This window comes from Panthera leo, chromosome B1 (genome assembly GCF_018350215.1).
Source record: "Panthera leo isolate Ple1 chromosome B1, P.leo_Ple1_pat1.1, whole genome shotgun sequence".
Lineage (NCBI taxonomy): Eukaryota > Metazoa > Chordata > Mammalia > Carnivora > Felidae > Panthera > Panthera leo.
In genome coordinates, this window is record NC_056682.1 from 48243597 (window position 1) to 48258567 (window position 14971).

At 40.5% G+C, this 14971-nt stretch overlaps 1 long non-coding RNA gene across 1 annotated transcript in view; it reads right to left on the reverse strand.

Annotated features, from left to right (window-relative positions):
• Positions 1-388: 388 nt before the first annotated feature.
• LOC122217634 overlaps positions 389-14971 on the reverse strand; it is a 186238-nt gene continuing 171655 nt past the window's right edge. The window contains exon 7 of the long non-coding RNA XR_006201601.1: positions 389-460. This is a non-coding gene — a long non-coding RNA (uncharacterized LOC122217634). The remainder of the gene's footprint in view (positions 461-14971) is intronic.

Here is a 14971-nt window from a genome sequence, read left to right on the forward strand (position 1 = left end):
CTTGATGAGGAAACAGCAAGAGGAGAGAAGGCAGAGACTATAGCTCCTCTGGCCCCCAGTGGACAGCCAAAGACTTCAACACATTTTTCTAAAGCCGCCAAGGCTTTAGAGCAGCCTGAGAGCTTCTCTCCTCTGTCTCCCATCCATACTTCATTAAACCTTATCAATTTCCCATTCTTCTTTCCCAGCTCACTTCTGTCCCTTAGGTGAAACTGAACGCTAAAGGACTCTCTAGATAAGCAAAGCCCCGCTATGTAGAAACTATCCAAGACGTTACCTTCTAAGTAATAAGATCTTAATCCATTTACAGAGTAAATGTCTCCAGAAAGCACCTACCTGCAAACTTCAGTAAGGTGGGAGTGAGGGGACTGGAGTTGCTGCCAGCCAGGGGAAGAACCATCAGACGTCATCTTGACCTTGAGGTATCTTGAGTCACACCACAAGGACAGCCATTGCTTCTCTGTCAATAGGCAAAACAGTGGGTCATAAACTTGCATGCTACCTCTTTCTAACAACATTGGAAGCAATGAAGATACGGGGAGAGGTCAGCCCAGGTTCCGTCTTCGTAGAAGGTAGTCAAGACATCCTAGTTCATTGGTTTTTTCTTCCCTTATGTGGTCCATCAGTTGATGCTGCCCAGAGCCAAGATCCTCCCTCTCTCCAACCTTCTCCCAAAAACTCAGTTTTGTTTTTGTTTAAAAAAAAAATCCTATCATTCTTTCTCCCTGTTTATTTGTTGTAGGATTTTCAATATATCATTAGGCTACTTTGTGGTTTCTAATAATGTCGTAAATTATTTGTTTTGTGGAAGCTGCAATTAAGCCAAGCAATATTCTCTTGAGGTCATTTCTCCTTCGTCTAGGTCAAGCATACAATAAAAGCATGCCTTTTTCTGTCACCACTGTTGAGAAGGTGACAGTTTCTGTGGAATGCAGTGGATATTGAAGCCAGAAGACAAGGGGAAAATCAGCTCCCCTAGAAAATAGAAACATAATTATGAAGGGATTAGCCTCCTTTACTTGGTAGCAAGCAAGCTCCTAAAAGCAGATCTGTGTCTTATTCATCTCTGCTCAGTTCTCTGTAGTTTATTCACAGGAGGCATTCAGTAAATAGCTACTGACTTAATGAGACTTCAAAGACCAGGTTGCCAGCAACTATCAGTTATCCCTTCCTAAGCTGCAATGCTTTGCCTTGCAGAGATTGGTGTTTCCTGGGTAATACTGAGGAGCTCTGGAGTTGAGAGGTCCTATGGGACAACAAGATAGGAAGGGCCCAAAGTTCTAGAAGGTACTCAGAAAGGTGGGACCTGGGATCTAAGGGCATAGGAGCAGGAGGGATGGCCGGTGACTTACTGAGTAACATAGATTCAACCCCAAAGAATCTCTTGGAGTTTTCAACATAAACCTGCATGTCAAGTTGAACCAGACAAGGAAAGGAAACTTCTGAACCAATGGTCTAAACATAAGGACTAATTCTACAGAGACTTCAGGATTCCAGGGCTTCGTATGATGCCAACATAGAAGAGATGTGCATCCAGGAAAATCTTGCAACTACCACCTTGTCATCATTCAGAATAGCACAAGTATCACTTGTCTTCAAGTTTTGATAGCAGAGAAAAAGAGGAGTTCAGTTTTACCTCTGCCCCAACAAACTGTACCTAGGACCCCACGTGAGTACGAGTCTGGTGACAATGGTACTTGCTAAACCACTTAAGGGAACAAACTGTTTTAAGCACTTTTGTACCCCACGCTGATGTATAAACAATAAAAGTTAATTACATATCATTCTGATACATTCACGCAAAGATCTATATTTGGCAAAACATCCTGGCAACATTTTGTTAGCCCAGTATATTTATCGTGCCCATTTGAAAGTAATAAAAATGGCATTTCTGAAAAAGTAGCTCATAATTCAAACTATTCACTGCCCCCTGTGGGAGCACAAACCAGGGAAATTTCACCGTAAATCCTGACAAAATTCTCTGCCTAATGAAGGGCTACTGGCTGGTGCTTTAGGTTAGGGAAGTAGAGGAGTTAGGAAGTATTAACTAGCCACAGACTCAGACTGTTGTATCTAGATTAGGAAACTCTGACCGTTCCCTCTCACCCCCACATGACACTGATGAAGAAGATTCAGAGACGTAAACACATCGCCCAAAGTCAAAACAAACACTGAGCTGGGGAGTTGGGTCTTGAACCCTTGTGCCTCCTACATCCCAAATGATACAGGTTCAGAAGCTGGCAGATCCTAAATTTATCCTGTTATCTTTCAGTCTGCAACAAATAAAGTCGGAATAACAGAGAAGTCTGCTGTGGAGCAGAGACTCCCGCTGATGGTTGTATTCTAACCACACAGTGCTGTCGTCTGCCCCTGTTCCATTCTTCCAGAGAACAGCTAGACAGAGTGTATTCCTCCTTTTTTAAAGTATAGCATGTGCTTCTATACCTTCCGTGAGCCTGTTTTGTGGATGGGCCCAATCATACAGAGGAATCTTGCTTCCTTACTTGGTAGTTACATGGGGAGATAATGTATTTTTTTTCCAACTTAGCCCCAAAGCAATCAGTTGACAAGTCCAGAGTAGACCCCTGCGGTAAAGTGAAATATAAAAACTCTCTGGGTAGCAGGTGTTTCCCTTTTAATGACAGCTTAACTGGTGAAGTGTTGAGCCGAGCACTGCCGTTTCTCCCCGCTGTTTGCATTGGGCTGGGAGCCAGCACAAACCTGCCTCGGTGACATTTCAGGTCAGGCCATTATGTCAGGAATTTCCCCACACAGCCAGGGGAGGGAGGGCTCCAGCCTGCATGCGTGTAACTGGAGTCTGAAAAGGAGAAATCTGAGGGAAGGAGGACATTCTTGGAGCTGTGATTCATGTTGAAGACTTGAAGGCGGCAGAATAGAACGAAGTGTGGGCTTTGCCTGTAAACGGTGGCCATTTACAAATATGGGGTTAAAGAAGGACATTTTTCAGGAGGGTGATGGGATGAATAGAGAACAAATGGAACTGTGTGTAAGGCTGTAGTGACTCCTGTCATTCCTTCACTCAATAGATTTATGTCATTCAGCTCCTGCAAGGGGCAAAGTACCTGCTAGAAAGTGGGTGGGAAACTAAAAGCTAATACGCTTTAACTTCTACCTTCGGTAAATTTATAATCTCACAGAGTGGGAGACAGATATATGAACAACTTTTAAGCTGTCAAATGTGACCTAAAAACAGAGCACTTTTCTAATTTAAAGGCAGCAGGGGATACTTTCCTGATTGGGGGTAATAGGAAACTCTTTTTTTACATTTATTTATTTTTGAGAAACAGAGTAAGACAAAGCGTGAGGGGGGAGGGGCAGAGAGAGGACACACAGAATCTGAAGCAGGCTCCAGGCTCTGAGCAAGAAGTCAGCACAGAGCCTGATGCGGGGCTCGAACCCACAGACTGTGAGATCATGACCTGAGCCGAAGTCGGACGCTCAACCGACTGAGCCACCCAGGTGCCCCAGGAAACTCTTAAAGGAAAACATGCATTTGCTTAAGGAGCAGAATTTCTATACGGGAAATGGAAGAACTTTCTAAGGTTAGCAAACAGGATAAAGATTAGCTCATGTCATGGAATACCATGAGAGAAGGAAGACCCTATTTCAACTGGAACAGGGTTCTCTGTAGGAGAAACATAAAAAGTCAAGCCTGAAAATATAGGTTTGACCAAGATGGTGAAGTACTAATCTATCTCAGTGAGAAGGGTCTGCCTTCATTTGGGAGATGCTGAAGTTTTGATCAAAAGGGTGATGGCATTGTCTACATTTCCACACTAGGCAAACAGAGGAGAAAGCCAAGAACAAGACAAGATGGAAGGAGATGGTAAAGGGAAAGGAGAGGAGGAGAAAAGGAGGTTGAGTCAGGTTGGAAGCATGATGAAAAAGAAGAGGAGAGCAGGTGCTGGAGAGGATGAGCTTATACAGGGCTAACTTGGGAAGATGCATAGAGCACAGATGAGTGGCACCTCAGAACAAGGCAGGATCAAGGATTAAGGGATGCTTCATGGCATTTAAGTCCAAAAGAAACAGACAGCCAAAGACAGAAATGGTATATAGAAACCCATTGTAGAGTGGCAATCCGGCATAATAAAGTAGTTGGGACTCAGAATGGCAAACACAAGGAAGGGCCAGGAGGAGTTCTCTGGAACAACAAAAAGGAAAGAGAAGAGTCTGCTGCTTAAGAGCTTGTTGCCTCTGACACGTTTGGAGCTAGAGGGTATTATGCTAAGTGAAATAAGTCAAAGAAAGACAAATACCATAGGATTTTACTCATGTGGGATCTAAGAAATAAAACAGATGAACATAAGGGAAGGGGGATAGAAGATGGAGAAAGAGAAAAAAGTCAGAAGAGACTCTTTAAGACTGAGAACAAACTGAGGGTTGATGGAGGGAGGTGGGTGGGGATGGGCTAGATGGGTGATGGGGACTAAGGAGGGCACTTGTTATGTTGAGCACCGGGTGTCATAAGTAAGTGAGGAATCACTAAGTTCTACTCCCAAAAACAATATTTCACTATATGTTAACTAACTAGAATGTAGACAAAAATTTGAAGAAGAAGAAGAAGAAGAACTTGTTGCCTCAACCATGGCATAACAGACCTCAGGTAAGGTGTGTGATGACATGCCAATAGTTGGTTAGACATGAAAAGGGGGGGGGGGAGGGAGTAAAGTGAGTAAGCTCAGCTCATCAACTCCCTTCACATCCAGGAGAGAAGAGACGAAAACCTAACCCAGCCAACAGCAGTGGTATTCAAAAATACGCAGCCAAGAGCAAGAAAGAGCTGGGTTTGTAAGGTCTTCTTGCAATGTGTCAACTCATTGGGTGCAGAAGGAAATGAGATCATGAAGATTACATTCTGGAATGGCTGACTGCGTTGATTTCAAATATAAGTAGATCAAAAGAAGAGCCAGTTTGTAAGAGGAAAGTGACAAATTTGGCCCGAGTCACATCGGGTTTGAGAGGCTAGCAAAATGTTCATATGGTGACAGCTAGCCAATTAAAATTCATGAATTTAATTTAGCTCAGGAGAGGAAAATGTGTTGTATAAAAAACTTAGACTTAAAAAGTGTTCACACGTTGGTTATAGTTGACAGGGGTTGTGGAAAGACAAAAGAAAATAGATAATCACACAAATTCAAAGAATACATGTTCCAAGTCAGTACAGGGGAACCACAGAGAGGTGGCCCAAAGATCTGAAAACCAAGGCTGTCCTCAGAAGATTATACCATGTACTTACACAAAATAAATCCAAGAGGAGATATTTTAAAATCTCCAAAGGGGATAGAATGAGTCCTAAGATGAATGATACTCCCTACCTCTAGAATAGTCTTGGCAAGCCGTAGATGATAAACAAATGTTAGGTTGTTGCAGAGGAATAAGAATTGATTTCATTAGATTGAAGATCCATGTCTAAGGAAGGAAGATATCAGTCAGAAGTTGGATTGATCAGAGGTGAGGTAATGAAAGGGCAGATGTTGAACACGCCCATCCAAGGCACCTGATCTTTCTCTGTGGAGCCTGGGCAGACCCATGCATTCTGTGGAAACAAAGACATGGGGCTATTTCAGGCACAAACTGCCAGGACTTCGTTTTATGGTTGTGTTTAAAAGCTTCAGCTGTTAAAAGCAGAGAACTCTCCTACCTACTTATGTTTCTAGGCACACCTGGAAACCTGATTATAATTTGGCTCCCATGCAGTTTTTCTACAGGGAGAAGATACCTGTCAAATAGAAATGAATATTTGTTCCCTTTGGCCATTCTATTTCTCACTGTAAATTAATAAATTGCCATTGTGTTTAACATAGCCGTGTCTTATGAACTTTGCATCCTGAGTCTTCCAGCATGGCTAAGTACTGTCACTTCTGGGACACCAAATAGATCAAGTTTCAGGGCTTGCAAAGCTAAGGTCAGGACACTGGACTACTGGGAATCCAGCAAGTTCACAGCATTCTGAAAGACATCTCAGGAGCCAGCCTACTGACATTCTTTAATTAGCTGATGGAATGTCCAATGCTGAACTGCATTACATTTTTGGGAAGTTAAATTGGGATTCAATAAATTTTAGCCAACTTTCCAGGACCAGAAATAGATGAACTTTCAAACTGGCAGTAGAAGTATTTCAAGCCTTTCTTTCCTGTATTGACTGAAGGAAAATCATAGCACAGTATATTACGAGCATATGTTCTGGTTTAGACGACCAGAGCTCCAACCCAGCTCTGCCACTTACTGGCTGTGCAAATTTGAGACAGTAACTTGATGTCTCTTGACATTTCTTCATCAGTAAAACTGATATTTATTATTAAAGAATTATCAAATAATTATCAAATCATCAAAGTTACTGTTACATATCATGAGACACATAAAGAATAGTGTTAATCTTGTCAGGTTAAATGAGTTAGTATTTGTAAACATTTCAAATAGCAGTTGCTAAAATTTAAAAATAACTGACAGGGGGGCCGGGGTGGTTCAGTCGGTTTAGTGTCTGACTCTTTGGCTCAGGTCACGATCTCACAGTTCATGGGTTCAAGCCCCGTGTCCGGCTCTTGCGCTGACAGTGTGGAGCCTGCTTGGGATCCTCTCTCTCTCCTTTTCTCTGTGCCCTCCCTCCGCTCTCACTCTCTCTCAAAATAAATAAATAAACTTTAAAAAGAAAACAAAATAAAAATAACTGACAATAGCAAGTGCTGGCAAGAAGGCGGAGTAACTGGAATTCTCATACATTAGTGATGGGAATGCCAAATGGTACAGCCATTTTGTAAAACACTTTGGCAGCTTCTTATAAAGTTAATGACCCAGCAATCTCATTGCTAGATATTTACACAAGAGAAATGAAAACTTAAGTTCACATGAAAACCTATATGCACATGTTTATAGCTGCTTTATTCATAATTGCCAAAACCCAAAAACAGCTCAAATATTCCTCAGGTGATGATGGATAATCACACTATGGTACATCCATACAATTGAATAATAGAACAATGTACCGATCTCAAATACATTGTGCTAAGAGAAGCTAAGCTCGAAAGGTTGCACTTATATGACATTCCAGAAAAGGCAAAACTATAGGACAGAAAATAGATCAGTGGCTTCTAGGAGCTAGAGGTTGAAGGTATAAGGATTTACTACAAAGGAGCACAAGGAAATTTGCAAGAGTTGGAGGGTAATGAAACTCTTCTGTATCTTGATGATGGTGGTAGTTATACTACTGTATGTGTTTAACAAAACTCACAGACATGTACACCAACAGTAGTAAATTTTAGGCCAATTAGAATGTATATAAAAGGGAAACAGGGAGGTAGTTGGGGAGACAGAGAGAAAATTGTGTCTGGCATATAGTTATATAGTAGCTATTCAAGTAGCTATAGAAATGCTTATTGAATAAGAAATTAAATTTCTTTCTTTGACATGTTTCATATAATAATATGACTCTACTATCTAAAAAAATACTAGTAGAGTTGTCATTTCCTAAGTTCTTACAAGGATAATATCTAGGGTAGATCATTACATAAGTCATTTGTGATCCTTCTGAGAAAAAAAAAATAGAATATATAGATAAGTAAAAGAAAACACAATCACCCATAATTCCACTATCTGAACATAACCACAGTTGAAAACTAATTTATAGTCTGCCGGAACTTTTGCTATAGATGAAAACAATCAATTTTTTAAATTAGAAAATGGTTGCATACCATACATTCTGCTTGAAAACTACTTTTTCACTTAGCAATATATTCTGAAAAAATATATAGATCTGCATCATCAGTTTTAATGATGGCTAATTTATGCTACCAAGTCTCTCTTGTTGAACATTTAACTTGACTCCAATTTTTGGTAGTGTAAACCAAACTATGTGGAATATTCTTGGTATATTCAACACATCTTTATAGACACAGCATTATTTCTTCATGATAAATTCTTAGAATGGGAATTGCTATATGAAAAAAAATGTACATTACACAATTTTTCATTCATATTGCCAAATTGCTCCCCAGAAGATTATAGAATTTACTTACAGCAGCTGTGATCAGGACTTGGAGCTGTATTTCAGTGGTCCTTTCCTTTTTCTTTTCTTTTTTTTTTTAATTTTTTAATGTTTATTTGTTTTGGAGAGAGAGAGACAGAGACAGAGCATGAGCAGGGTTGGGTCGGAGAGGGAGACACAGAATCTGAAGCAGGCCCCAGGCTCTGAGCAGTCAGCACAGAGCCCCCACGTGGGGCTTGAACCCACCAACCATGAGATCATGACCTGAGCCTAAGCTGGATGCAGAAGTTGGTGCTGAGTGGAAGTTGGTCGCTTAACCAACTGAGCCACCCCAGCACCCCTCAGTAGTCCTTTTCTGACAGATCCTTTTTCTAAACTACTTTGTAAGTTGTAAATGTTCATTTTTTTTTCAATTAAAATATTTTTAAATCAACCTAAACACTATGAACATGTGCTGAATTTTTATTGGGTATCAAGAGATACAAAACATAATTAGGAAGGTAAATCAACTGAGCATCTAAAAGTACTTTGGGATTGTTTGGGAGCATGGTCTACTCTACAGCTAGCTATCTTTACTGTGTAGTTTGGGGAGAAGTGGTTTCATTTTATAGGTAGGGACACTCCCTAGAAAAACGGTAGTGTTCTATTATGGTTATCTCTAGGACAGTCACTCATGACACTTTCCAATCTTGTTTTACTGTTTTGCATACTTATAAATGGTCTTGAGTTATACTCATCACAGTGACCTTTCACTTTGGGGCAGGGCCCTAAGTCAATGACCCACTACTTTTCTATAAGGTAGATGAATGGATATTGTCTACATTTCCTTGTTCTATTTAAATCAACTGTTTGGGAGGCCATTGAAGAAGCACCACGCACTGAAATCTCCCTGAAGCAATAAACAAAGAGACAGAAATCTGAAACTCACTCTGCACAAAAGATCTATTCCATCGTTTGCAAAACATAGGTTCCGTCCCTATACTCAGTCCCTCATTAAATCCTAATATGGTTTTGCAAGCCACCTCTAGGCTTAGTTCAAGTAAGTCTTGGTCAAGGGAAAGAATTTCAACCACCCTGAAGATCAGAAACAGTTAAGTAACAAGAAAGTATACTTACCTCAGACAGAAAACTAGGTCGTTTCAGGGAAGTGACCTGTACAACTGCTAACCTGCAACTTTCTAAAATATATTACTTTTAAGACTTTGAATTATTTTCCTTAAAGTCTGAACCTTTCAAATAACTAGATTCAAATTCATACGGCATTAAGACAGTTCAGAAAATTTACTTATTAATTACCCCACTGAGATGCAAATAGTAACCTATTTATATTTATATTAATATATTTAGTGTAATATATTTAGTAATTACATATATATATTTATTTAGTGTAATATATTTAGTAATTACATAACATGATTAGGATCGCTTTTCAGCTGGTGTATATTAACATCCAGCTATGTGCCAGGCATTGTGTTAGGTGCTGGGAAAACCACATGCTCCTGTAGGAATTCTCCACTGCTCTGGCAGGAGTGGGTCCAGCTCCTCTGTGCCACAGGGAGCCTCATGCTTGCCTGGGATATAAAGGTGACTGGACTGAGAGCAGGTCCAGTGCCTCTCTTCCCAGGCTGGTCTCTCTGCCCTGTAAAGCCTTCATTATTGAAACATTTTAACACCACATGTTCAGGGAAACTGACTTGGGCTAAAATAACTTCAGTTGTTTTAAAGATGATAGTACCAGTAGGATGGAAACTGTAATGGTAAACATCTCTCAAATAATTAGAACCAATGATTTATGCTAACTACACAGTGCTCTCCTGAGAGGAGGGTAAGCCGGATGGCATTTAAGACCTGCAAGAGTCCCTCAAAACCTTACGCTGGAACCTCTTTCTTCTTTGGGACTTGGAAACCTGCCAGGACTCACGTGCGTGCCTCTCCATGCAGTTCTACAGCAGGTGCAGGATCTTCACCACCTTCCCCTCTACCTTCACTGGGATGAGAGCAATGACCTTGGACTGACACAAGGAGAAGTGGCTGCGGGGGAAAGGAAGAGAGGGACCTCACCAGAATTTTCCCCTAGGGTCAAGTCTGAGGAAAAACATAACCACTGATTCATAATTACCTTTCCCAATAGTTCTAGAGTTTATCACAGCCTTTTTATCTCTGAGATATTTATTCATGGCCTGCTTTCCTTAACACCCGTGATGTTTTAGGGCTAATGGGTGTCTTCAAACTCACATAAACTAAACCCCACATTTTATTTCCTGGCCCTGCTCCAACTCACATGGCTAGTTATTGAGGGAAATGGGCAGTCCTTGCTCTCCTGAATGCCCATCTGGGATCTTCCAACAGTACTCAGACCTCCTTTTCACTGTTCCTACTTTTAAATCTGGTGTCACTTGTGAAGTCTTAAGGGAACTATACCTTATCTCCTTCAAAGAGTGCTACCTATGTCTAATTCTATAATATTAGATATGTTAACATTACTCAAAGAGGCCAACTTCAAATTCCCACACGAAATCTTCAATGTCAGTCAAAAAGCAAGTTATTAATAGTCACCAATATGATAACAAGAAAATACTTGTAGCATAAAATGGACCTTTCCTTTTTCTAAAATGTTTATTTATTTTTGAGAGAGAGGGTGAGAGAGAGCGAGCACGAGCAGGGGAAAGGGAGAGAGAGAGGGAGGCAGAGGATCTGAAGCAGGCTCCGCACTAACACCAGAGCCTGCCACAGGGCTCAAACTCACAAACTCTGAGATCGTGACCTGAGCCAAAGTCGGACACTTAACCAGCTGAGCTACCCAGGTGACCTAAATGGACCTTTTCTTGATGGCTCAGTCATTTGGGTGTCCAACTTGATTTTGGCACATGTCTTGATCCCAGGGTCATGAGATCGAGCCCTAAGATCCTCTGTCTCTCTCTCTCTCCTCCTCCTCTGCCCCTCCTCCACTCATGCACATGTGCTCACTCTCTCTCACTCACTCCCTCTCTCAAAAAAAAAAAAAGGATCTTTTCTCTGAATGATCTTTTCTCTGACACTAAAAATATTTATTCAATAGATCAGCACTCCTGGGGTCTAATAATTTATATAACCTAAAAATGCTTAAACTTAAAAAAAAATGAAATACCTAGAAGAACATTCTAATTTTTAATTGTGTTGTGACAATTAATACATATTTGGAATAATCCAAAGATGTGTACATTCTGGCACCTGCTTGCAGGAGCTCACACACCAGTAGAGAAGATGTGTACAAAAAATATAGAGAAAATAGGTCTAAGATTTTCAAGAAGGAAGAGGGGTCTCTTTACTGGGGTGATAAGAAAATGGTTCCTGGCAGAGGTAGCATTTATGCTGGGTCTTAAAGAATAAGATTTGGGCAGGAGACACGCTGATGGATGGGCCGTTTCAGAAAAAGGGAAGAACCCGGTAACAGGAAATTGCAGGTTTGCTTAGCAAAAGATGAGTATTCTAGATGATGGAGTGGCAGGATACACAAAGTGCACAGTGGGAGAGAAAGACTCCAGTTAACATTAAGACACTTTGTGGAGAACACTGAAGGCCAAACTTTGGGGTTCTTTGGCTTTTTCTTAATTAGGTTGGCATTTCAGGCTTCGGGGAGGTTAGGGATATACTTACAGAACCATTTGTTCCATTAACAAAGTCTTGCCCCAGTGGTGTTTGCATCCTGGTGTGTGGTTTCGTTGCTTTATCAATTAGCTAATAATTACACTTGAGTGGACAGGAATCAGGGAGTCTGCATTTTATTTTGGTGTAGTTCAAAGTTGATCTGAATACTTCTGTGGCTTCATATTATGAGTGTCCAGATGCTTACCAGACAGGGAGGTTTGGTCATCCTTATCTGACAGGGAAATTTTGGAAGCTAATAGATTAGGTTTAATCATCTAATTGAGCTTCATCTTTATAACCCTTCAAATATTGTCATAGTTGTTGCTTTCACCGCTTTAAATAATTAACAATAGATTGTTCCAAATCCAGGAAATCTCAGACCTCAGCCTAGAGCCTCAGAAGGAACTGTTCCCTCAACTCTATGCCTGAGGACTCCTATGACCCTAATGGAGAGACAGGCTTTTCTGAACATTTTTATGGATCCTATCTTATTTGGGCTTTATCTGTTCTCCAGGGAGCTGACAGTCAGAGAGTAATGCTTTGTGTGGGTGGTAGAGGTCTGGCAAATCCATCTGTGTCTTATCACTGTTTCTTTTGCCACGCTGCTGCGATCCCTGAAATGACTCAGTTGTTGACACATGCAGTGTCTCCATATGAACCATGGGAAACTCACCCACATACCATTCTTCCAGACTCAATCTCATATCAGTCTCAGCTCTATTTAGACATGGGCGTAAACTTCTTGGTTGTTCCTTAAATTTGGTCTTAGACTGTAAGCCCTTTGCTGGGCAGGGGATAGTATTAGATTTTCCCCTGGTTCATGGCAATTCTGGCCACTCCTCTTCCTCCTGGATCAGTCTTTCTTAGCTCCCCAACACACAGTACTGCCAACGGAGCTGAAACATCTGGGGGAAAAAAAACTTTCTGTGGAGAGCTACTCAGATCATAGGCTTCCTACTTGCCAGAGAAGCCTTTGGCCAACTCAAAATCAGCTAGAATAAAACTGTTTAGGCAGTACCTTCAAAGGAAGAGCAGCATTTTCTACCATGATCTAGTTTATCTCAATTTTCAAAGCTCATTCCTCCTCATAGATATCTACTGGCATCTGTTTGGTTACATATGATTTACTTTATATGTTGGATATTACAGGACAGGAGATAGAAAGCTTAACTTACGCTATACCAATTGCATTACACAAATATCTCTAGTATCAATCTAGTATCAATATCTAGTATCAATAAATATCTCTTAGAGCAAATGCCAAATACTGAGCAGGTCACCAACTAAATCTGAGATGACTTCGGCATCCTACACTATGGAGTGAAGATCATATATTGTTTCCTCTCTAACCCAATGTTAGAATCCCCAAGCCAGTTATTTTCAACTCCAGGGTGCAAAGTAATAGCCGTTCTCTTTATGGGTGTGTGATGTGAACTATTTACAAAATTACCCTGTAATTACTAATGTGGAGTCAAGGTAATTGCAAAGCAATTGTCCTATAATTATTGGATTTTGTATCTGATTTATAAAATGCAGTATGAATTACATGGTAATTAATACTAGGTCTTTCTGGTGCAATTTAGTTATTATTCATTAGTTCATTAGTAAATCCTGATTCACACAGATCTGTGTGTTTCAACAATAGCAATCAGTATTTAAACCTCTAAGACTTGGGAATCTGATTCATGCATTAAATAACTAGAAAAACTGGTGTCAAGCTATATATGGTTCAGCAAAATCAACCAAAGAAGTGCTCCGACGTGATCCTAATACAAATTATAGTATTTAGGAAGTACATACCCACACACACACACACACACACACACATATTTATACTTTATGTTTATTTCTGTGAGCTATCACCAATCCCACATCTGTTCCTACCAAGCTGATGAAGGTGGGGTGCTGCTTATTACATAGCCAGTGAATTAAAAAAAAAAAAGTCCTATCAAACACCACTCAAATATTTTCATACAGTTGTCTTCAACCTTGATCACACATTGTAAATCACCTGGGGAGCTTTAGAGCACTGATATTTGGACCCACCTCCAGAGATTCTGATTTAAATTGGTCTGGGGCAGAGCTGGGCCATTAGGAGTTTTAAGAGTTCCCCAGGTAACTACAATGTATACCCCAGATTATTTTTATTTGCTGCCCAGGTTGAGCGCCGTTAGCTTTGAAATATCACTAGAGACAAGACCTAAAGATTGCTGAATTATTTGCAATTTCCAAAACTCTGACGTTAATTTTTGCTCTATGGCTCACATTTTTGGACAACAGAGTCAAAGAATGTTAATTATATCACTATTGGTAATAAAGTGTATGTGGCTTGCCTACCTCACTAAATGTGTTCTATCACATGTTAACTTAATTATTCATTTAAACATTTTTATCAAAGCATACCTGTGCATACTTTAAAAAGTCAAATAATGCCATGGGGCTTATAGTGGAAATCAATAGTTTCCTGTCTGACTTTGCCCCATGGCAATGTCTCGATCCCCAGGGACAACCAACATTATCTCTTTAGGTATATCTAAATAATACTCTTGCTCTGCTATATATTTTTTAACTTTTTTAATGTTTACTTTTGAGAGAGAGAGAGAGAGAGCAAAAACAAGGGAGGAGCAGAGAGCGAGAAGGAGACACAGAATCCGAAGCAGGCTCCAGGCTCTGAGCTGTCAGCACAGAGCCCGATGCGGGGCTCGAACTCACCAGCCACGAGATCAGGACCTGAGCCGAAGTCGGGCTCTTAATCAACTGAGCCACCCAGGTGCCCCTGCTCAGCTATATTTTGATTTTACAATCTGATACCTCATCATTTGATGTCTTATCCACACAACTCATTGCCCCCACCACCACCCCACACACACAACACCCTCTACCCACCCCTCCAAACACTTAAACCACAGTGTTAGTTAAATCAATAGTTAATGCTTATGTAATTATGATGGTAAATAGCCTTGACATCTGGAGTTTGTACTACGAAACTGTAATTGCCTCATGGAGAGGTATATTTGTTCAATATTCCATGCACCTATCAGTAATTCCTCCCCCAAAATATCCGACAGAACTCTAAAGCATCTTTAATAACAAAAGGTAACGACAATTGGGCCCTGACCTACGTACCAGAAGCTATTTTAAGCATGCCACATGTATTAATTTAAACCTTACTTCAACGCTATATGGCAGAACTATTATTATTTCCATTGTGCAAAAAAGAAAACCGAGTTAAGTAAGTTGCTGGCATGGTTAGTAAGTGATGAAACGAAGCTGAGACCCAGACATTCTGGCTTCTTAAGGCTGAGGTCTCAACCCTCACCCAGTGTAGGCCAATAAATA